The sequence below is a fragment of the Homarus americanus genome, unplaced genomic scaffold (assembly GCF_018991925.1).
Source record: "Homarus americanus isolate GMGI-L3 unplaced genomic scaffold, GMGI_Hamer_2.0 scaffold14655, whole genome shotgun sequence".
Taxonomy (NCBI): Eukaryota; Metazoa; Arthropoda; class Malacostraca; order Decapoda; family Nephropidae; genus Homarus; species Homarus americanus.
This window is the reverse complement of record NW_024743793.1, coordinates 847,717-865,917: the sequence shown is the minus strand read 5'-3', so window position 1 is coordinate 865,917 and position 18,201 is coordinate 847,717. Positions and strand designations below refer to the sequence as shown.

Here is an 18,201-nt window from a genome sequence, read left to right as displayed (position 1 = left end):
GGTGAGGGGGATAGGGGAGGGTAGAGGTGATGAGGAAGAGGCCAAGGGGATGGGGAAGGGTAAGAAGAGGGCATGGGGAAGGGTAGGTGAGGTAAAGGGAGGGAAGAAGGGTAAGGGGAGGGGATGGGGAAGTAAATTGCTGCGGTTTTAAGTCTAAATACCGACCATATTTAATTTTTTTTAAGACATTTGAAGTCGGACACCGTAAAAACACCGTAGACACACACACACACTTTTATCCTTTTTTTACGATTTCTCTCAAGATATTTGCTCTACATCGTCGCTAAACACCAACCACATCCAGATATTTAATGCTTAAGGCCGCATATAATTAGAGAGGGGGGGGGATACACAACAGGCCTGAGCTGCTTCAATGGATAATGAGAGGCGAGCCACTAAACACGAGATGGTGATATATATTGTAGGCCTCACAATCCCCCCCGCAGTGACCCTGCCAATGTGTTTCATGTTGGATCCTTTCCTCTCCTCTTCTTTTCCTCCCAACTCTCTTCTTCCTTATCTAACTTCCTCCCCATTCTCTCCTGCCTACCTATCCTCCTTTCCCTCTCTAAGTATTTTCCTTCCCATCTTCCTCGTCCCACACCTTAACCCTCCTTCCTTTCCATCCCCTCCTCCTCCCCCCTACCTTTCCTCCCTCCCTCCCCCCCCCTACAGCTCAGTACAAAGGCCAGAAATAAACTGTCATCTCAGTGGTAAGCAGTGTGGGTTCCAGCCAAGGAGCCAACACTGATAGGGTACACCACCGCGATCCTCCCCTCCCCTTCCTTCCCCCTCCTCCCACCCTCTTCCTTCCTCCCTCCCTCCCTGCTCCTTTTCCTCCTCATTCATCCCTCCCTCTTCACCCCTCGCCTATTCCTCCTTGTCACTGCTCCTCATCCTCCCTCCCTCATCTTTTCCCATTCCATAGTTCCCTCTCCTCCCCCCTGCTTCCACTCTTCACTCGCCTATTCATTTTCCTCCTGCTTCTGTCTTATTCTCCTCGCTCCCCAACTCCCTTCTTCCCCCTTCTCTCTCCACTATCCCTCCTTCTCCTCTCCCCCTCCACCTCCCCTTCCCCTTCCACTAACCCACCCTTTCCCCCTCCTTCCCACCATCATCTTCCCTCCCTCCCCTCACTCTCACCTCCTCTTCCCTCCCCCACCTCCCCCATCCATTTCTTCCCTCCCCCCCACTCCTCCCATCACCGTCACCCAACAAACACCAAGATAAAGCCATATTCAGTATATAAATAGCAATAAATTTTCAATGGTCCCGAGAGGCGGCCAGAAGATATACTGTATGCCGACAAGACTTCTTTCCCTTTCCTCTCCTTTTCCTCTCACTCCACTCTTACCACAACCATCACCACCACTACTACTACCACCATTACTATTATCATCATAACCACCACCATCAACTACCACCATAACCACTCCCACCACCATCACTACCACAACCACCATCATCACTACCACAACCCTTCACCCAGCCCCCTTCCTTTGGTCCTTCCTGCCCTTCACCACAGACACCTTCTTGCCCTTCACCCAACCTTTCCTGTCCTACCTTGGCCTGTGCTTATATATGAGAGAGAGAGAGAGAGAGAGAGAGAGAGAGAGAGAGAGAGAGAGAGGCTCTAAATCTCACAATAAGAAGTAGGGAATAAATCACACTTAAACCTCTCCACCTCTTCCAACACGAGTACATAATACAATACATCTTTAGCAATGCGTTATATCCAGGTTCCCCGCCCCCCAACTCTCTCTCTCTCTCTCTCTCTCAGCAATCACATTTTAAACTAACTCTCTCTCTCTCTCATAGCAACTCCCATATTAAACTCTCTTTCTCTCTCTCTCTCTCTAACTGGCTCACTTTCTCTAACTGGTGTTTCAAGAAAAAAAAAAAAGAATGCCCCTGACTTACTTTCTCTTTAACTGGTGTTGTGTTTAGGAAGCTGAGCCATCTACCTCCCTCTCTTGCTAGCTGTGAAGATGTTGGTACTCATAAAACCTGAGTAACAATGCCTTAAAAAATATATATGTTGTTGTCATAACTTCACTATGTGTTTTACAACCTTGGTGAGTGTGTCCTTAAGGGTGAGAGTCTCAATTGGTATGGAAGGAGGAGGAAGGGAGGAGGAGGAAGAGGAGGAGGACGAGGAAGGAGAAGGACGAGAGAAGTAGGTGGAGGAGGAGGAGGAGGTAGGTGTGGGAGGAGGAGGAGGAAGTTGGTGGAGGAGGAGGAGGAGGAAGTGGGTGTGGGAGGAGAAGGAGGAAGGAGGAGGAAAAGGAGGAGGAATTTTCATCAGACAGTAATACAGGTAGACAGTCGCGACGGGGAGTGTGGTCCATCACCAGCTGTCAAATTCGCTTCCTCCTGCTGGTGGTGATGATAGTGATGGTGGTGTGGGTGATGATGCTGTTGTGGTGGTGTTGGTGTGGGTCCTGACGGTGACGGAAGCAGGAGTGATTGACGGGTTTAGCTGTCCTTGCCTCCTGCTCCTCCTGAAGGTGGTGGGAGTTGTAGGTCTTCCCGACGTGGCAGGAGACGGCCAACATGTCTGCCATCTACTGTCAACTTTATTCCTATCTTCTTCTTTTTTGGGTCACACTATTCAATCCCGAGCGACTGAGAGGATGGTTCGTTGCCACCTATCCCCATCCCACCTACAAACATCCCCTACCCCACTCCACTTTCAAACGCCCACTCCCATCCACAAATCCAATTTCTTAACCTCCCCTCTCACCATCCACCCCGCACCACTATCTTCATCTGACCACTATTTCCACCCTCCCCTCCCCACCACTATTTCCACCTTACTCTCCCCTCCCCACTACCTCTCTCACTTCACCTCACCCACCCTCTCCCCTCCCCTGATTCGTGGAAGCGACAACCAATCAGATTAGTCCGGGTTGAGCTTTCTAATTGGTTGTGCATTAAAACATATCTTGTTGATGAAATTACTAACACCCGCAGTGATGTCAGAGGTGGATATCTCTCTCTCTCTCTCTCTCTCTCTCTTTTGCCTCTTCCTTCACCCATTTCTCTATACCCACCTCATCCACACACCCGACCCACCTCATCCATCACCTCTCGATTCACCTCATCCACGACCCACCTCATCCATTACCCTCTATCCCCTCCATCAACACACACACATGATCCACTTCTATCCTCTTTCATCCACACACCCGATCAACCTCTATCCTCCTCCATCCACACACCCGATCCACCTCTATCCTCCTCCATCCACACACCCGATCCACCTCATCCACTTCGCCCCCCTTATCGACCACCATTTCCCACCTCCTCCACCCCTTTTGTGCTCCACACGTGTCATCTGGAAATCAATGGTTCCAGCTTCAGTGCGCCTTAAGACACCGTGTCAATACTTCTTATACTCCGCATGTTGAGAGGGGGAGAGTGCGTGTTCCTGTCTCCTTATTGCTAACGAGAGAGAGGTGGGATGGGGGAAAGAGAGGGAGGAAGAGGGAAGAGAGAGGGAGGGAGAAGACAGGGAGGTAGAGAGAGAGAGTGCGTGTTTCTGTCTCCTTGCTGCTAACGAGAAACAGAATGTACACTCCTGACTCAGTATATGCGTGTACACTAGTTAAACCTCTTGATTACGATGCCATTTTTTTAGTACAATGCCAGTGTACTTAGGGGGTTAAGTCACCGTCCTCAAGGGGTTAATAGAAACCTGTGTGGGTATACGAATGCACAGGTAATCATACATGTGTGCGTGCGCTATAGCCCTAAAACAACGCTATATTTTCACTGGTTTAGTACCAAGTGTGCACGATGAGCCAACACACACAGCCATGAAAATATTCTTCTAAATTAGATTGAATAAAAACAGCTGTGTGCGTGCGCATGTGTTTGTACACGCACACGCACGCACGCAAGTCTCACTCTCTTGCTTTCCTTATATTTTATTAAAACATTCAGATACACTGTCAGATACTGGATAAATTTATACCACACTTTACCAGCCCGCCATTATTTCTTGTTGGTATAGCGATTCTTAATAAAAATTCCGACTGTATTGAACGAGACGTTTTGAGAAAGATCTTTAAGGTTGTGTGTCTACGGTGATATTGTGGGGTAGTTTATGGCTCTTTTTTATAATTTCGTCTTTTTTTTAATATTATGGTGTTATTTTTTTTTCTGATGCTTTAAGTCCTGGGTAGTTGGTAGTATTTTGTCTGTGTCCGTCTCTCTCCATTACCTACACTTCCCTTTTCCTTCAACACCCATCCAGTCCTCCCTCCCTCCCTGCCTTTTCTCTCTCTATCTCTCTCTCCCTCCTCCATCATCACCCACTTTACCATCTTCCTCCATCACCCATCCAATCCTCCCTCCCTCTCTCCCTCCTCCATCACCCCCCCCTCCCCTCCCCCACACCAAAACTTCGCCTCAGTCAGTCAGTCAGTCCGCCACCACCGCCTGCCACTCCATCACCAACAAATAATTCCGCCAGCATCACGTCTACACCAACACCAACTTTATATACAAGTTATGCCTGAAATTCCTCAACATGGTGCGTACCTTGGTGTATGTTCCTCTCTCTCTCTCTCTCTCTTACTGTTAACACGAGAGAGAGATGGGAGGGAGAGAAAGGTAGGAGGAAGAGAAAGTGGGTGAATGATAGAGGGAGAGTAATATGAAGAAAAGGAGAGAGGAGGGAAAGAGGGAAGGGAGAGAGAAAGAGAGAGAGAGAGAGAGAGAGAGAGAGAGAGAGAGGATAAAACTGCCTGCCGATAACCAAAATTTCAACTGGCCGCGAAAAAATTTGAAAATATAATGGGAAGACAAATTACCCTATTGGTTTATTTCCAGGACAAATATTATAAAAAAAAGGTGTCATGAAAGTGTCCCTTTTCCTCCTTAAGACACGATTTTCCTGTCCCGATACTTCATACAATCTTTTAAAGGTTTATATGCCCTACAATGTGAGCTAGCTTTAATATGACCCGTGTAAATATGCTACAAAATGAGTTATCTTTAATATGAACTGTGTAAATAAATGGGAGTGGACACATTATTATTATTAATATCATCGTCATCAGCTTCATTATAATTATCATTATTATTATCATTATACTGCTCAGTTCCCTCACCATTCTCCAATATCGCCGTGTGAGTGCCGGGGCTGGGGTGAGGGCCGGGGGTGATGTGAGGGGTTGGGCTGGGGTGAGGCTGGCTGGGGTGAGGGCCGGGGTGATGTGGAGGGTTGGGGCTGTGTGAGGCCACAGAGGGCCAACAAGAAGGTTGTCAGGTGAGGGCTGGTGAGGGTCAGTCAGGTGAAGGCCGGGGGTGATGTGAGGGGTTGGGGCTGGGGTGAGGGCCGGGGCTGGGGTGGAGTGAGGGCTTGGACTGGGGTGAGTGCCGGGGCTGGGGTGGGGTGAGGGCGGTGCATCTCCCCGTGTACTCTTCCCCATTAGCGACGTATAATTTAATTTACGATTTTTCTTATTAGTCAAAAAGATCCCTCGCGGCCTGAGTTGCCTGTTATGTATTTAATGGAGAATTTCTAGGTGTGTGTTTGGGTGTCTGTCTGGCTGGCTATATTTAATTTAGTCTATTGACGACTACTTCCGTAATATTACTCCATTCCTCACCTTACCTCACATCCCCACCATTTTACCTCACCTTACCTACCCACCACCTCACCTCACCTCCTCATCATCTCACCTCACCCATCATCTCACCCCGCCTCTCTTCCTGCCATCCGCCACCACTTCTCCCTCCAGCCACATTTCCCCACCCCCCCCCCTCTGCACACACCACACCCTCCTTCACCTCCTCCCCACCACCACACCTCCTCACCCTCCCCCTCCCCCACCACTGACACAAGACAGGAGGACGCTGATGTCTCTATAAAAATCTTCCCCACAGAAAAGGAGCCCACACTTCCTCACATTCCTGCACCAACAACAACATCCCCCACACCTCACCAGCCAGCCCCACGCTCATATCTCACACATGTCCACGCCTCCTCACACGCCCATGTCCCTCCCCTCACACCCCATGTCCCTCCCTCACACGCCCATGCCCCCTCCCCTCACACCCCATGTCCCTCACACCCCATGTCCCCTCCCTCACACCCCATGCCCCCTCCCTCACACGCCCATGTACCCTCCCTTACACGCCCATGCCCACACACACTTCACCTGCTCATGTAAACCCTCACGCCCACGTCTCCTTCCCACGCCGTCAGAACATTTTGTTTGAATCTCCTCTGAAAAAACAAATTCGAGGGAGCAAGAATAAAGACATGTCGACGTGACCCCTCAGGCCTTACCTGCCCCGACAAAGAACCCGAGACACGAGACCCCTCTTAACAACCTCTTTGTGACGTCACTGTTCCAAATGACCTCTTTGTGACGTCACGGAGCATCCATCTTAACGCTCTAATTCTGACGTCAGTATGTGTATGCGTGTGTGTAAAGTATATATACACTATACACTATACAGGTAATTAATTTCGAGGTGGAGATAGATACACCTGTCCTGCCTCCACGTGTGTGTGAGATTGGTGCCCCCCCCTCCCCCCCAGGTGCTCGGTCCCCTTGGGTGGGTCGACTCGATAATTCTTTCCATGTAATCATTAACCCTCGAAGGACGCAGCCAACCCCACCTGCATACAGTGAATTATCCCATTGAGGCAAATGTCTTAATCCCCCGAGTAAAGTGACTTGACCCCTGGAGAACAGTGACTTAACACTCTGATTTAGGTTTAGGAAGGAGATAGGAAGGAACTGGTTCACAAATAGGATGGTGGACGAGTGGAACAAGCTCAGCAACTTTGTAGTAAGTGCTGGAACGCTGGAAAGTTTTAAAAGGAGGCTAGATAGATTCATGGATGATAGAGAGTGGTTGTAACTCTCGACAGGAGCTGCCATGCACAGGTCAACCGGCCTATTGCAGACTCCTTATTTTCTTATGTTCTTATTACGTTGACTTAGGTTACATCGTAACTCGAGGTGTTGAGTCATCGTACTAAACGGGACCTAGTCATCACTCAAGGATTTAAGCCATCGTACTCAAGGATTTAAGCTATCGTACTCAAGGATTTAAGCCATCGTACTCAAGGATTTAAGCCATTGTACTCAAGGATTTAAGCCATTGTACTCAAGGATTTAAGCCATTGTACTCAAGGATTTAAGCCATCGCACTCAAGGATTTAATCCATCGTACTTAAGGATTTACGCCATCGTGCTCAAGGATTTAGGCCACCGTACTCATAGTCAATTGAACGCCAAATGAACTCTCCAGCTCCCATCTCACACGACCTTTAGCCAACACCTCCATCCCATACAAGAGATCCTACACCTACATCCTATACCTTCACCCTAGACCTTCATCCTACACCCTAAACCTACATCTACACTTTCATCCTACACCTTCACCCTAGACCTTCATCCTACACCCTAAACCTACATCTACACTTTCATCCTACACCTTCACCCTAGACCTTCATCCTACACCCTAAACCTACATCTACACTTTCATCCTACACCTTCACCCTAGACCTTCATCCTACACTTACATCCTACACCTTCACCCTAAACCTACAACTTTATCCCAAAGAGAGCCTACACCTTCATCCTACACTTCCACCCTAAACATACATCCTACACCTACACCTTCATCCTACACCTTCATCCTACACTTCCACCCTAAACATACATCCTACACCTACACCTTCATCCTACACCTTCATCCTACACTTCCACCCTAAACCTACATCCTACACCTACACCTTCTCCTACCCACCCCTAAACCCACATCCTACACCTACACCTTCATCCCAAAGAGAGCCTACACCCACATCCACCCTCAAACCCACATCCTACACCCACCTTCATCCCAAAGAGGCCCACACTCACTTCCACCCCTAAACCCACATCCCACACCTACACCTTTCATCCCAAAGAGAGCCTACACCTACACCTTCATCCCACACTTCCACCCTAAACCTACATCCTACACCTACACCTTCATCCCAAAGAGAGCCTACACCTTCATCCTACACTTCCACCCTAAACCTACATCCTACACCTACACCTTCATCCCAAAGAGAGCCTACACCTACACCTTCATCCTACACTTCCACCCTAAACCTACATCCTACACCTACACCTTCATCCCAAAGAGAGCCTACACCTACACCTTCATCCTACACTTCCACCCTAAACCTACATCCTACACCTACACCTTCATCCTACACCCTAAACAAACTCGCCAAACAAGTCCCACCCCATTCTACTCACCATCCACTAACATCGTACAACTCACTCCACTACCCTGACCCTTTGACCTTTTGACCTGGCGGGGAAAACTCACAAAGGTCAAACTGTGTTGTATACGCTAGCTGACAACAGGGATCAATAGGGGTTATTTCGGACCGCTTGTAGATTAGGCACTGTTTCCCCTGATGACAAAATACCCTAGTGTTAGTCTTACCAACTCAAACATACCCTACCCTAAGGGACCTTACCCAACCCTAACATACCCTAACCTAACATAGACTACCCTAACTTAACATACCCTAATGTAACCTACCCTAACAGGTTAAGTAAGGTTACGTTAGGTTAAGTTAGCTTTGGTTCGGTCAGTTCAAGGTATTTATCTGATTTAAGGACGTGTTGAGACTCGGTGACCCAAGACAGTGCCTAAGGATCAAGATGGCTGAGTTTGGCGTCACCTGACCTACTGAGTTTGACCATACGGAGATTTATTATCTGACTACTTAAATTTTTACGGCTTAATGACCACACCGACCACACAGTGTCTTTAAGATCTGTCACCAAGAACTTCGTGAACTGATGTTGATGATGATGGTATTGATGATGATGATTATTATGAAAATACTAGCAAGATAAACAGTGCTAGTTACTTTCATTAACAACAACAGTAATAATAATAATAATAATAATAATACCAACGACAATAATAATAATGATGATAGTAACAACAACAACAACAACAATAATAATAATAATAATAATAATAATAATAACAATACTGCAATGATAACTATAAAAACAACAACAATAATAATAACAATATTGTAATGATAAATATAAAAACAACAACAATAATAATAATAATTACTTTAACATCACTAAACCCAACACCACTGGAACAAAACAAGAGATATTAAATAAAATCAATTCAATATATAACGCCATTTAAAAAACCGTTCTATAACATTTCAGAAACAAAAACACTAAGAAATAAATTACTCAAAAATACACACAAAATTATGATAATAAATTCAATATTAAGTTATCTGGTGCATCCTGGCAAGAAGTGTGAAATATGACACACACACACACACACACACACACTCTGACATAATATTTCCTCAAGCTAAACACACACCAACGACAAGGGGTTCTTTGATTGGTTCCTGGAAGTTACGTCATAAATATACCGCGTTCTCATTGGCTTTCAAGATATTAGATACCACGCCACATATTTCTTTCTCAAGTTTTTCTCTTTAACGGAGAATAGCTTTATGTGGTACAGTGGATGTTCTGTGATTATTTTAGTAAATATTGAACGTAATACAGACGAAATTCACTGTATGGTTTCCCAAACAGTACGCAGTATAATCATTTTCCCTGATTGGCTCCCACCCGTGATACGTCATCTAATTAGCGCATCCTAATTGGCTACAAACTAGTCTTATCAATTTGCGCTACAAGATTGGCTATCAAACACACAACGTCATATAATTAAGCTTCTTGATTGGTTATACGTCAAAGTACTTAATATAATTAGTTCCTCCTGACTCAGAACGAAAAAAAAAACGCCATTATATAAACTGTCTTTTGAGATTGGCTCAGAGACAAGTTACGTCATATATTCAGTACTTGCTAATTGGTTACTTGAGTGATGACGCAACACAAGAACACCACTCAGCATCCATTATACCGCATCAAACCTCTTTAAGACCTGAGTCTGCTGCCTTCCTGCTTGCCTCTCCTCTGTCCTTCAACTTTTCCTCACCCTCCCTTACTCCCCCTTCTCTATCCCTCACTCCATACTTCACTACCCTACCATTTTTTCTTCTTCCCTCCATCTCCACCCCGACTATTCTCTCTCGTTCCTACATTCCTCCATCTCCAATACCTCCTGCCATCATCTTCCACCCCCCCCCCCCTCCATCTCTCTCTAGGCTGGAAGGGAGGGAGGAAGGAAGGTGTGGACGGTATTCCTCGCTGGTATATAGTACTTCATTTATGTGACAGCTTCCCTGATATGTCTCGTGTGTGTGTGTGCGGGTCACCTAAAACAACATAAACTATCATTATTCACAGATTGTGTGCTCCCCAAACACTAGTGTAGGTGCACCCTCCTCCCCCCTCCATGTGTGTCACCTCGTCACCGCCCAACAGACAGTAACAAATGATGTTCTACTTGGTAATATATATTCAAACTATAACCATGCAGGAAATACACACATTCACAGAAAGAGAGAGATGCTTGTTTAGCATCCTTGGTCTGGTTATTATAGCGAGGGTAGTTCTGCTAGTTTTACTATGTAATCAAACAGTGATGCCACATCTCACAAAACACGTCAGTCACTGTAACCGTTATAAATAGAGGCAACTGTAAGTGCATGTTTCTGTAACATGCGTGTGCACGTATGTGCATGTTCCTGGAAATGTACGTGGCCGAATGTGTGCGTGTATGCACGTGCGTGTGTACGTACGTGTATATAAGTGCGTGCGTAACTTGTATACGTGCATACGTTCGTGTGTATGCCAGTGTGTGTGTGTGTGTGTGGGCGGGTATTCTGGTGAGGTATCGTGCGCTGCTGTAGGTTCCTTTATTAAGCGACCCGGAGATAAATAATAAAACCTTACGCTGACCCCAACTGAAGGTTTCATCCATCCACCACAGTTCTAACTCAGGACGCGGCCGCCATCATGGTTGTACGAGGAAATACCACCAAGTGTGTTCTGACGTACCTCCCACCTGGTGTATCTCAACACACACACACCGCACCTATCCTAACAAACACACACACACAAACACTGCACCTATCCTAACAAACACACACATACACTAACACAAATACACAGACACAATACCAAACACACACACACATTCTACCAAGCACACATACATACTACCAAACACACACAAAAACTAACGCAAATACACACACACACACACACACCAAGCCTTTATTTTAATTCGGCGACATATGACCTAAACTGTTGAGTCGCCAGGGATGTAATTACTTCAATAAATCGACCTAATCTTACCTAAACAAGCATAACCTAACCTAATCAAACAACCTAACCTAACTTAACCTAAACAAACAAACAAACAAACAACCTAACCTAACCTAATCCAACCTAACCTTACATAACCTAATCAAACAAATCCCAACCTAACCAAACCGAATCTAAATTTAATCTAACCTTACCAAACATTAACCCAACCTATCAAACCTAACCCAACCAAACATGACCAAATCAATCGAAATATATAATAGTCCTTCCTGTCTAACCTAACCTAACCTAACCCCTCTCTTTCTCTCTCACTCTACCATGAACACGTACATCATGTTTCAACTAAATATTGATCTCACATAAAAAAAAAAGAAACACCTCCCCCCCCTCCTCCTCTCCTCCCTCCTGCCACAGATAAGAAAATAGAGAAGACACTTCACTTTATCGGAAGGATTCTAAGAGGAAGGTAAGGGTGGCTCGATAATAATATATACATAAAGGAGTCGATAAAACGTGTATTGGGGACACGCGCGATAAAACTGCTGTCCGGGGAGGGAGGGGGGAGGGAAGGGGGAAGGAAGGGGGTGGAGGAGGAAGCTGCCACGACACAAAAGATTTTTATTTAAGAGTTTCGCTACAGTCTCGGTATTCACAACGTCTGTTTCTCGCTCGGTTGTCTGGGGGTCGAGGGGGAAGGGGGGTCCAGGGGAAAAGGGGGTCGGATTCTCAGACTATTACACGTTTCAATTGTCCTTCCCTGAAACCGGTGCCGGATTATTAGACCCATGCTACATTCCCTGGCGCCGGATCAGACCAACATTCCTCACTGGTGCCGGATTATCAGACCCACATTCCTCACTGGTGCCGGATTATCAGACCCACATTCCTCACTGGTGCCGGATTATCAGACCCACATTCCTCACTGGTGCCGGATTATCAGACCCACATTCCTCACTGGTGCCGGATTATCAGACCTACACATTAAATAATCTCCCGAAGCGAACAATATACTAATTCAATTAATCTACAACACAGAGCTAACATCGAAAATGGCGTCAAATATGTCCTGAGACTCTACTGTAACTAGAAAAATCCACTTATCCGAGTTGTAAAAATAGATTCTCACAGAAGTCTCACAAAAATAAATTCTCACAAACTTTTCTCACAATCACTAGTTCGCCCGACTCTCAGAAAAACGAACGAGCTGGGTGTGATAAATCTAACTGGGACTTATTTGTTGTTAAACCCATCCAAGTTAAGACGTATTCCGAGTGTAATTTTCATTTTGTATTCACTGTTTGTTTTCCTCAGGGACACAAGTCGTTTTTGTGATGTTCCGTGAAGTCTTTTAAACATTCCAAGAACACACGCAAGCACGCACACACACACACTCGCACGCACGCACGCATACATACATACAAGCATGCAAACATACACACACGTACAGTTGTGGACAAAAAGAATTCGTCAGAGAGGGAGTTGTAAGCTGTGTCTGTTTCATAATTAAACTAAAAAAAATTAAAACATTGTGGAATGTGAAGAAAATCGCAGACTTTTAATCCTCAATTCTATGTAACGTTGTCAAGTGTCTACCTTTTCCTACCCTTCCCTCCCTCCCTGTCTGCCTATTTCTCCTCCTTCCGTCTGCCTAACCCTCCTCTTTCCGTCTGCCTAATTCCCCTCCCGTCTGCCGAATTCTTATTGTCCACAACTGCATATAAATAAAACCTCTCTCCCCAAAACACTCGATGATACCTAAACATGTTATCGTATCTCAAGCAACACCAGAGGAGTGATGGTGATCTGGGATTACTCAGCCTGAAGTACCAGTAGCCGAGGTGATATACAACCCCACTTACTCACACCACCACTACCCAAGGCCGAGGACGGACACACACACACACACACACACACACACACACACACACACACACACACACACACTCCTCTGGTGATGGCACTGGAGTGGGGTGTGAAGGAACTTGTCACCTATACCTGTCACTCTCCTCTCCTCTCCTCCACTACCTTCTTCCTCCTCATTATCTTCATCATCATCATCATCTCTCTCTTTCTGTTTCAAAATTTCATCCTCCATCCTTACTCCTTCTTCTCTATCCTTCACTCCCCTAAGGACACACCCATAGCTACTCCTCCAATATGGGACTTGAGTGGTAAGAGTCCATCTCACCGCCACAGAAACTAAACATCAGGTCTATAAATCAACTCAAAAGACCATGATTTACTTTCTCTTCAGCAATATATTAAGAAATCACGAGCCAAAACACTCATATTGTACACATGAACCAAGTATTGCCAGTGTCCAAGTAACAGTGGGACTTTTACTTTACTGTACATGAAGTAAGGCTAATTAAACCGTATCGAACACGACCCAAAAATGATTCGTACCTTATCAAACAGGACCCCGAGATGAACCCATCCCTACTAAAATAAAGGACTTGATATGAACTCAACCCCAATACACTGAACCCGAGACGAACCCAACCCTACTAAAACAGGACCCCGAGACGAACCCAACCCTCACCAAAACAGGACCTGAGACCAACCCAGCCAAACAAGTTCACAAACGTACCCCACGAAATAGGCTCTCTCTCTCACACACACACACACACACGGGGTAACTTCCTTGGTGGCGGCAGAAAATTAGTGTGCATGCAGCGGGCGGGTCGTTGGTGCGTAGTGAATACAAATGTTGACATTACGATGGCAGCCGTAACGTTATACGCCCGATCGACACTTTAGTGGTGATAGTAGTGGTAGTGTCCGTGACCACCACTATCACGACTCTTACTACCACCACTACTATTATTATTACAACCACTACTAGTACTATTATTATTACAACCACTACTACTACTATTATTATTACAACCACCACTACTACTATTATTATTACAACCACCACTACTACTATTATTATTACAACCACCACTACTACTATTATTACAACCACTACGTACTACTATTATTATGACAACCACCACTACTACTACCACAATCACCACCACCACTACTGCTGCTACAACCGCCACCACCACTACTACCATAGCTACTACTACCACTACTATTACAATCACTAATAATAATACTACCACCACTACCATGACGCCATCTACTCTTTACGCGTCATATTTAAAGGGACGAATACTCTCTCTCTCTCTCTCTCTCTCTCTCTCTCTCTCCCCCGTTAAACAATTTTACAATATATTCGGTAATTATTTGGGCAATATTTTCTTGCATTTATTTTCCATATCTTCTTCATTTAATTTTTACAACTGTTTCTGTACTCATTATCAATATTCTCTGCTTGCATCATTTACACCCCTGCACCCACCCATCCATCCATATACACACCCCACACACACACACACACACACACATCCCTACATACCCATTCACACACACACACAAACCAAACACACCTACCCCTACACACACACCCATCCTCACCCCCCCCCACACACTCATCCACAAGCACACAAACATACCAAAAACATCAGAAAGAAAGAAAAGGATCAAAAAAGAAAGAAAAAATATAGAAAATAAGACCCCAGGGAGACTTCAAGGCTCACCACGGTAATTGCTTCTTAGGCTTCACATATAGTAAGAGATCTTTTTCAGTCCCTCGGTAATGTAGTTCAAAAGTTTCCTGGATAGTTAAAAAAAAAGGGGGGTTCCCTCAAGTGCACGATAGGAATTTCCCTCCTGATTTCTGTATACAGAACTGTGAATTGTTTAGAGTATATCCGTAGTATACAAGGAATTAACCACTATAAATGTGTATATTTTTTAGTGTAGCTACGGTATATTCTCGATATACAGTATAAACTAGAAATATCTGTATTCATTAACGTGTATAATCAACATTTAGGACTATATATATAGAGCGCACTGTACTGTACCTATTAGTGTAGGTTGTATACAGTATATTCATAGAACAGGTATATTCAAAATTAAGATTTATATAATACAGTACACACAGTATATGGCACTTAATACAATAGACATTTTAGTGGACAGTATATTCGTGGTATATTCAAAATTAAGAGACTGTACCTTGTTATATTCAAAGCCAAGGATTATTATAGAGGTATCCAATAATAGTTTAGTATACAGTACAGGTATACATATTAGCGATATTCTCTTAACATTACGGTTTACAATGGGTTGTTTATTAATGTATACTCAGGCTATGTTACACTATATGGATCTCACAACTGACATTCATTATATATTGCTCCTAAATCTCTCTGAGGGCGGGGGTGGGGGGGGGGGTCAGAAAGTTGTCTTGTATTCAAAACTGCACCCCCAGTAGCTCTGTATAGAACCCTTGATCGACAGACAGAGAGACAGACAAATAGATGGATGTATGGTTCTGGAAATACGTATATGTACCATCCACAACCCTCCCTCCCTTCCATCCTCTCTCCCTCTCCTCCTCCACCCTCCCCCCTTTCTGTCCCTCTCCCATCCTCTCTGTCTCTCCCATCTTCTCTCTCTTCCCTCCCATCCAACCACTATCACACTCCCTCCCTCCCATCCTCTTTTTCTACCCCCCTTCCACCCTCCCTCCATCTCTCTCTCATTAGGCAAGATATTATTATATAAATCTTAATATAGCTTTCATTTCTCAATATTATACAACTAAGTAGATTCTGAAAATGTTGATAAAATTATTTTAAACAGTTGAGAAAGTCTTCACTATCCTGAGTGATAATTATTCTGAAAGTTGTGTGAGTTACATGATAAAAATATTCTGAAAGTTGTGTGAGTTACATGATAATTATTCTGAAAGTTGTGTGAGTTACATGATAATTATTCTAAAAGTTGTGTGAGTTACATGATAATTATTCTGAAAGTTGTGTGAGTTACACGATAATTATTCTGAAAGTTGTGTGAGTTACATGAAAATATTCTAAAGTAATAAAAAAATAAATAAAAATATATTATAAAAATAATACAACTGCATAAACAGATCCTGAGAATTATACAAAACTATTCTGAAAGTTGTACATTTGAAACCTTTACTATATCGGGATGTTCTGAAAGTTGCATGATTATATTCAGAAAGTTGTACTGTATTAGACCATGAGGAAAGTTGTGAGAGAACATTAAAAGATTCCCAAGTAAGACATTACTTTTTTTTCTTAAGACATTACACACACAAAAAATCTACAGCTAATTTCACTCTGTTCAACACTGCCGATGACACACCTTCACTACAGGATTCACCTAACATTTACACTACAGTTTATGTAGGCTTTTATCAATTCAGACAATTTACAGTACATGGTGTATCAATGGGGGTGGGTTAGGTTAGGTTAGATTAAGTTAAGTTAGATTAGGTAAAGGCACTGGGAAACAATACAGTACACCCCAAAATCCAGTATGTAGTTTAATGGGTGAAAATTAAGCTTCGTCATTGTATGTGGTGGCTGACGTGACCAAATTAAAAAAAATATATAAATAAATAGCATAGGCCTAAGCTCATATAAACACACAGATCATGAAAAATCTGAAAATTTTTAAGTTTCGTATGTAATATAAGTTAAAAAAAAAGATGTACTGCCTCAACATATTTAACCTGAATTAAGATCAAAGTTGGTGGATCATACAGCACACAAACCTACGTGAGGGAAAGAGGTAACTAAGCTTAACGTTTTCAAACAATTTCGTTCAGGGGCTGCTAACCTTGAAGTGAAGTCGCTGGCTGTTGGTGGTGGTGGTGAGAGGCCGGTGGTGGCAGTGGTGGTTGCTAGTGGTAGTGCAAGCAGTGGGTGGTTGGCTGGTGTGGTAGGCCGGCTGCCCCACACTGACCTTGGTTACTGGGATGTCTCGACCTCGGGAGGACAACTGCACCGCCGGCATACTTAGCCCGAGGCCTCCCGGTGCTGCATCCTCATAGGACTACGGCTCTTGCCAAATCTCGTCCTGCAATGAAGGCTATTTTCCATAATATGCCGCAGTTATCACGAAGTGTGGGTAACACATCGCTAAAAAAAAATATACAATACTCTACGTTAATTTTTCAATGTAAGCTGGTGTTTCACTAGTTTCAATTACACTACTTTTTCTGGGTGGTAATTTCCCTCACTGGTTTATAAAACACCCTAAGGCGTCCCCTCACTCACAACCCCACCTCACACGCCTGCCCACAGTCACAAGTGTGGGGAGCGGAGATGTACTTCCTCTCCCCTCGGGTTTCTCGCGGCGAGTGAATGAGTCGATACATCCAGGAGCCTTCTCCCCTCCACTAGAGTTGCTATGTCGGCACTTTAAAATAATTAAATCTCTGCATATCGTATATTATTTAAGAGTTTATAAGAAAATCACGTTCATTAAAGTAAAGTGCGCAGACAAATTTTCGTGCATAATACATTAAGGGACAATTTCTGTTCAAAACCGATTGGGAGTTTAATCTGGTGAGGCTATCTGGCAGTTCCGTCTCCCTCAACCGCCGTACTACACTAGCGTGGCTCGCTTGTAAAATGTTTCCCTACGATTTGTTCTTCTCAGAAAGTTTCGTATGGTGTGATATTATATAGAGAGAGCCCATGAACGTTTGGTATTTCATTAGTAAGTTTATGTAGCATGTGAGCACCGTGATAATCAATCCGGTAGTATATAAGAGAGACACACACTGCACCACTATCACAACACCCACATATAAACACACAGTTATCTGCAGTGAACGACTCCAGTGGCAGAGGTCATTTATCTTACATGGCGTAAAATACTTAGGTTAAACCAGACCTCTCATTTGCAACATATATACTCGTATATCCCTCTTTTTCAGATGATGTATATATAATGTTATGATCCTTCCTCATCTGCTGCGAGATTAAAGCCTGTTTCTTTGTTCAGCTCGCCGGAGTTTGCATCCCGGAGGAGGGAAGACAACCCCAAACTTGGCGGGGCATCAGTGACGAGG

General features: G+C 44.3%; 1 protein-coding gene across 7 annotated transcripts in view; it reads right to left on the bottom strand.

Moving 5' to 3' along the window:
- LOC121877532 (Down syndrome cell adhesion molecule-like protein Dscam2) overlaps positions 1–17,472 on the bottom strand; it is a 223,190-nt gene extending 205,718 nt beyond the window's left edge. For all 7 annotated transcript variants that reach the window (XM_042383303.1, XM_042383306.1, XM_042383307.1 and 4 more), the window contains exon 1: positions 16,962–17,472. The gene's annotated coding sequence lies outside the window, so the exon portion shown is untranslated. The remainder of the gene's footprint in view (positions 1–16,961) is intronic.
- Positions 17,473–18,201: the final 729 nt, after the last annotated feature.